The 7,859-nt window shown below is 28.8% G+C and overlaps 1 pseudogene; it reads right to left on the bottom strand.

The window, feature by feature from the left end:
• Positions 1-1,570: 1,570 nt before the first annotated feature.
• Positions 1,571-7,642, bottom strand: LOC149516521 (uncharacterized; annotated as a pseudogene).
• Positions 7,643-7,859: the final 217 nt, after the last annotated feature.

Genomic DNA, 7,859 nt, shown 5'->3' with positions numbered 1-7,859 from the left:
GCCCTAAACCTGACTCGACCCGACCTGATAAATTTTTTATTATTTTATACTCGAATCCAATCAGACCTGACTCGAAATTAATAAAATATTATTTTTAATATAAATATGAAATTATATATATAAAATATATATAAATAAATATTAAATTAAATAATTAATTAAAAAAATAATTTTTTATATATATCGGATCGAGTAGGTTGGGTTTGCCTAAAACCCGACCCCAACCCGACTTTGAATTTTTCTTTATGCCACCTGACCTGACCCGATACCTGATTTTCAAAAAAAAAAAATCAACCCTAAGAGGTTGGGTCGGGTCGAAACCCGTCGGTTTCAGGTTTTTTTTACCTTCTTTACTCCTATTCCACCATATCAGGAGATTAAAAAAATGGCATCTGATTCGATGAAACAATTCCTAGCGAACATTCTTGCATCTACGCTTATTAGAACCCTTATATCTTGAGAAAATAAAATGACGACTAAAAGATTTCTTTGACCAAACCCTCAACACCTAGCAGATAAAAGTTGTGAGAATCAACTGGTATTTGGTTGTTTTTACATTAATGTTCAGAACAAACTTCTTTGATTGTTATATCCTAACTGTGACATTCACCTATTTACTCAGACATAAAATAAATGTCAACATGGAGAAAACAAGCATATCAAGTAAAATGCAAATTTTATTAATATTTGTTTCCACTACTTTATCCAAGGTGAATAATACTTTTCCAACTAAACCTATTGTTGAAATTTTAAAGATTTTAAATTTGATATGAAGATAAATAAAAATTAATTAAAAATATTTGAACAAATATTAGCCTTAGATTCAGTTAAAAGTGCATTACTTGCCCATGGATAAAATAGTGAAAACTTTCACTACTTTTAATATTTATTAGATTATATATCCAAAAGCAGAAAGATAGACTCAAGAAGAAATCAATAGATGATACTTGGACTGACAGAAACTCAACTTGGACGCTACCCTTATTCACATTAGTAGGAAGTGGCCATATAAACTGGTAGGGCTCTTATGATATTTCTATCTTGCGATATGCTGAGATCGAATCATTTGAGCACCCAGCTATTGGTTTCCAACACTGGCTGGAGCGTTAGGCAGTTACTATTAAACTGTCATGAAAACAATATTCTTATCGGATCAATGTGAAGATTAATTTAAGTTTACTAATGACAAAGAATGACAAGGCAACATCCCAAAGTAAATATTAAAATGAATAAATTTGTGCTTCTCATGTATATCTGAATCTTACCTAAATTAAGTATCCTCTAGAAAGAGATAATAAAAAATTCTGTCAATATCAGTTAGATTTGGCAATTCAACTATTTGTATTATATCTGTTTCATGTCAAACACATGTAAAACATGAAAATTACTTATGGACATGACATAAAATTTTTTTTTTACCAAACTCATATACAATTTTGTCAAAATTTTAAAAGATATCATGTTTATATCTTTTTTCATATTATTTTTATATCATGTCTAAAATTGACATATTTAATATGAAATGAAAGACGTTGGAATAGTGTAAGAACATAAATAAGAATATTTATCTTTACTTTTGGTCATCAACATCCACTCTAATGTCAATGATGCTAACACCTTAAGTTTCTACCATCATAACATAATTGTTGGTAGTTTAGAATATGGTGTATCCTATGTTGGATAGAAAGATTTAATTATTAATGAACAAAATTAATTTTTGTATTAATTTTATTTATATTTTAAATAATTATGTTTGAATACAAATAATTATCATATGACAAATGATCATAACTATTTAAGTAAAAATATATTATTATTCACAAAGTTATGATCATACAAAAGGTCATAACCATCTGAATAAAAGTTTATATATGTTCATTCATTATATTCACTACTTTTGATTGGAGAGTTTGAGGCTTTTATTGTATCCTAAAGGCATAATTGCTTTTAGGAAAGTGTTCTTCACGCCTCAAAGCCAAAACTCTTTTCTATTATTTCTCTTCTCTTATTTAGTTTTTTAACAATTTAAAGGCAATTATGAAAAATTTATATTTCACATAAGGAAGTTACAAGGATAAAAAATTGGTATAAGTTAGAGATCAATATTAAAGAAGGTTCAAGGTGTCAAAGGATTAATATTTCTATAGACCACAATATTAATTTCCATAAAAATCTTCATTAGAGATATGGTGTTTCATGGATTAATTGGTGGATAATAAACTAAATAATGATTATTATCAGAAACATAGGTAGTGTGATATATATTTTACCTGTTGGGTGTATTACACTAGAAGTGATTATAAAATTTTATTGTGAACAATCACAAAGTGAAAATCATATAAAAGCCATCAAAAAGTTAATCAATATATGGTTAAAAAAGTATTGTTGTTTTTCGCATATGGGATTTGATTAAACGAAAAGGCATGCCATTAAAAAATATTGAAGCATTTGTCGATAACTAGTATTTTGAAATATGCTTATCAATGTCTAATTAGGCATGTTTATAAATTAGAAAAGAACATGCAAATTCAATGTTCCAAAGGCACTAATACATACATGTGTTTAATTCTATTTTGTGATGGCATAGAGAACATTGGTACAGTTTGCTATATATTACAAAAATGAACTGAATGGGATGAAATTTTCTTTTTTATACATATAAAAGAGTTATGGACTATGGAGATAGAATGCCATCATCCAATTATTACATTATTGGTTAAAGACAATGAAAGTATTTTTGCCTCTTGTACTTGGAAAAATAACCTTTTGTAGGCTGTTAAAATAAAAAGTGAACAAGTTTATGAGGTTTTCAATAGTTTCATGACAATGGCAATGATGTGGTTAGTTATACACCATATGTATAGGCTTAGATAATAATATTGGTTTACGAAAGTCGTAAGCCTTGGAATTAGCCAATCAATAATTTAACCATTGCAATTTTATCACGAATTTTTACATGAAATATGAATAAAACTTATATTATAATTATTGTTTATACTATTTTATGAAATGATTCTTTAGATTCATATTTCATTACTTGCATTGATATGGTGATCTAGATATGAACATATTAGTTACAAAATAATTGTGAAAGTATTTGAAGTTAGAGTTAAATATACTATGGACTCTTATTGTACATAGGCATATTAGTCCCATGAGTAAAGTCTAAATTTATTATATATTTGAAAATGTTATGACCAATTAAAAGTGGTCAATAACAGAGCTATATAGGCTACACAATGGTGGAGAAATAAAGTTCTCATAAAATTTTGAAATCAATTTTAGAGATTTCAATAATCATGAATTTGGAATTGGCCGTTAGGCAATTACTATATGCATTGAAAACTCATGATAATATTTCAAATAGTTGGTTTCACTAAAAGCCAACATTATAAATGAGATAACTTTAATAACCAAATCTACATGATTTATAGGTATGAGGTGGATTATTATGGTTGGCTTAGAATAGCCATAAGCCAAAATTGATGCCATAATCTTGATCAAGTTGTGGTAATTTTTTGTTATGTATGTGGTCTAATTCATGGATTGTACAAATGATTTATCATCTATGTTTTTATATAGTAAAAATTTCAAAGTATATTTACTTTGGAAGTCATGAGTGATTCAAAGATCTTATGAATTTGAAAACTTCTATAATAGCAAAAAGAATGCTATTTGATCCATTTGGGTGATAAAAATGGTTTTGTTCATGGTAATAAAAAATTATTATTAGTTTCCATGATGAAATAGATTCATATAAATATTTATGAATTGACATAAAAGTCTTAAAATAAGACTATAGAAGCATGATTATATTTGAAATCTACTAATTGATGTAAACTCTTATATTGAGTTAAAATATAAAAGTTTTGAAATTTTTATTAAAATATTAAGATATCAGCTAATTATCTTTCATTAAGGGTGGATTTGAATGCCTCTTACTTAAAAAAACCACCAAATAGTGAAAAAATAAATGAAATGACAACTTGATTAAGTATATATGATATCTTGATAATTGAATGAGATATTCTTTAATAAAAAAATGCATACTTGCAAATGGTGAGGGTACTAAGAATCAAAAGAAATAAAAATTATCACCATAGTGTTGTAAGATTTTAGTATAATTTTATGAGTAAATTATACAAGCTAATAAGTTTAAACCCTTATTAAAGTAAAGTCATAAAAAGGTCCTTAAAAATCTTAAAAGACCAAAATTATTTTATTTATTCATTAAGTTTATCCAATTGTATTAAAAATATATAAAAGTATGGAAATAGAATGATTGAAATTAATAAATATCAAATTGTGGCCACAACCAAAATCAACTATTTATTAAAATGATAAGAATGAGGTAACAATATCTGAAGCATATAAATGATATGAAAAATGAAAAGTTTGGACATATTAGCCTGAAGTAATTATATTAGATATTCAATTTTAAGTGGGGGTAATTGCCATAAAAGAAAATTGAATTCCAAGATATTTGGTTAATGGTACTACAAGTAGAATAGATTTAAACCCTTATTATTAGACACCAATAATGAGAACCCAACTTTGAATTAGTAACCTTTAATTACAAAGTTTAATGAGTAAAAACAAGTTATTGTTATGCGTTTATTAAGCATTAGTACAATCCATTCAAATTTTAGAAACTAGTGTGATCCGTTGCATGGGAAAGATGAGTTTTTATACTTTTAATAGAGTTTTAAATGTATAAAGCAATGAAGACATAATAGAAACTCTACCTATATAAATATAGAAGTGGTGCTGCTTCAACAAGAATAATTAGGGTCTCTCTTGTAAATGTTTATGAATAGGATATGCACATGGCCATAATTATGCTAAAAGCAATTATAAACCTCTTATAGAAGAATAAATAAGTATTATATGTATTATATCTTCAATTTTAACACTAGAAGTTGAGGTTTAATTTACGAATACCATCAATTTTGTTAGAATTCTAAGATATATATGATAACTAAATGTTTAAATTGAGAGATAGCTTCTTGTATTCATACTATTTATTTTTGCGAAAGGTTAATGATTAAGTACCAACATTCCAAACTAATAAGGGATTATTAGTAGTTTAGAATGCGTGCATCCCACATTGGATAGAAAATTTTAATTATTAATGAAAAAAATTAAATTTTGTATTAATTTTATTCATATTTTAAATAATTATGTTTGAATACAAATAATTATCATATGATAAATGGTCATAACTATATGAATAAAAATATATTATTATTCATAAAGGTCATGATTATATAAAAAGTTATAATCATCTGAATAGAAGCTTATGCATGTTCATTCATTATAAATAAATCTTTCAGTATAACTATTTTCACTGTTTCTGATTAAAGAGTTTGAGACTTTGTTATATCCTAAATGCATAATTGACTTTAAGAAAGTGTTTTTCAAACCTCAAAGCCAAAATTCTTTTCTATTATTTCTCTTCTCTTATTTAGTTTTTCTAACAATAATTGCGCCCAGATTCTACAACATCCATCCTAGGAAACCATTCAACGCCTGCATGAAATACAAAAAAAAAAAAAAAAAATACAATTAACTTAAATCAGCACAAAATTTCCAAGAAAGATGAAACCAAATTCTTAGTCGCCCTTAAATATTAGTTGTGTGTGTGTGTGTGTGTTTTTTTTTTCTTGGAGAAGAGGGGAAGGGGGGATATGATTTGTTTCTCTTTCCACGTGAGAAAAGGTGATTGTTGACATTTTTTCATAGCAATTTAAAAATCAATAAAAATAAAATATAGTACTGCAATTTACAATTTGCACCTAGATACACTTCTTTTCATCTCAAGTTTTGCATTATCCGGTAATTGTTCAACCATTTTGTGAAATGCATATAGCCTAGATGATTTACTTGCTTTTTGGAAATCACTGATTGAACTGAAAATGAGTTTATGGCTTTCTGTACAGCTTAACATGTAAGATTATATACTCAAGTCAACAAAACTACTTTTGTTTTTGAATAAGCTAAGCCTAAAACATATTAAAACGAATACATCAAGATTATATTGTTCAGAAACCAAATTACTTACCATTAGATCTGGAACATGTTTTCTTCTTAGATTGTAACAGCATCCCTTCACTTGTGCTTTTATTTGGTCTAGCAAACTTAGGAGGGTCAGGCATGGACAACCTCCAGTCTAGTCCCAGAGATTGGATTGCCGCCAAATTTGAGAATTTGAGAAGTTTGGCTCCACCGTTTCAGGCCTCGAAAATAATGGTGATTCAGAAGCATTAGGAGAACTCTCCATTGCAGTACAAGGGGGATTGTGGGGTGCAACACACTGAGATGCAGTTCTCTGTGGCAGAACAACGCAGAATGATGGACTCAGTTGCTAGTAAATTATTGAAACAAGTAGTACCGTTTGAGTGGAAAGGTAAGCACCTCTTCGCTTGAAACCTGTCTCAAGAAACAAGCTTGATATGCAGACCCCTGACGTGCAAAATACATTCTATTATCATACCTCCGGATCACAGAGTTCAAACTCCCACTGCAGTTCTTTGATGCAAAATACAGGAAAAATGAATCAACTTTGTATCGTCATTCACGAAAGAAGCAAGGAGATGGGAAATAAAATAAGAAACATGAGGGGAAAAAAATAAATGAAACAGGGAAACATGATAAATTTATTTCTCTTAGAATAAAAGTTAAAATCAAATTCTCTTGGTAATTGTCATTAATCCTTTCTGTTTTTTCCTGGTAGGTACTTGTTGGTTCAGCATTCCAATTTCTATGCCCTATGACCAAGCTATATGGGTGCTGTAGCGGGCTCCAAATAGAGACTTCATCAGTTCACATCTGTGAATGAGTATAGCTCACAATATCTGTCTCAAACATTTCCTAAGGCATTTTAGAAGTCCCATTTCTAAGATGAAGAATATGAATCAAGTCAGGTCGATGTGTTGGGAATTGTTTCTTTAAAATTTACGAGTGATAATTGATTTTGGTGAGCATATTTTGCAAAGGTTTTAAATGATCACTAACATACACACCCAAATGGCAACCTTATTTCCTTATTATAAGATAAAAGGCATGATACAATAAGCATAAAATGTTCATATATTGCAATAATCTTGAGTCTTGGCTTAAGTTTTCATTGCCTACTCAACATATTGTGCTTTAGTCCTTAAAGGCAGCCATAAAAGATTTCCTGACAGCCAAGTTTCAGATAGGTGCCATGTTTAATTCTTGAAATTGAAGAATTGAAATTGAAGTTTTATTAAGAACAGAAAAAGCATTAAACATCTAAGGCAAATAAGCTTTTCAGCTTTCCTGCATGCTCATCACATAATAGTAACTTAAAAACTGACGATGGCATTTTCTCGGGAACGAGAAAGAGAATGGTAACTTTTACCATGGGAGAAGGTGGGTGGCAGATAAAAAGTCCACATTGGGTGAAAAATGGTTTGCAATTGTGCTGATTCTGCGTCTTGCAACTTCACTTTCCATTTTCAGTATTCCAAAGATATCAACTGCAAACCTCAAAGCATGGTAAAAGATTGAGGAATAAAGACAGATTGGGGAGAGTTAGATGGATGTGTTGCAGTTTCTGCAAATTTGAGGATTTTTAAGCTCTAATCTCAGTGAGTAAGAGATATTTTGTGGTGGGACCGCGGAGGTTAAAATATTTAACAAAAAGAGGATTAGATGCCACTAGATGACGTAATAAATATCAGTCTGAGATACTTTTGGATTCGTTCGGTTTGGAGTCTTTCTCTCATTTCTTTGAGTTTCTCTCTCTTTTTTTTAAGAAGAATTTTGTTTGTACCCTCAATTTTACTGTATATACCCACTATTAAATATATATTCAATTCAAACTTAAATATTTT

This window comes from Durio zibethinus, chromosome 10, assembly GCF_047325235.1.
Source record: "Durio zibethinus cultivar Kanyao isolate XHJ-2024 chromosome 10, ASM4732523v1, whole genome shotgun sequence".
NCBI lineage: Eukaryota > Viridiplantae > Streptophyta > Magnoliopsida > Malvales > Malvaceae > Durio > Durio zibethinus.
This window is presented reverse-complemented; position numbering and strand designations above follow the sequence as displayed.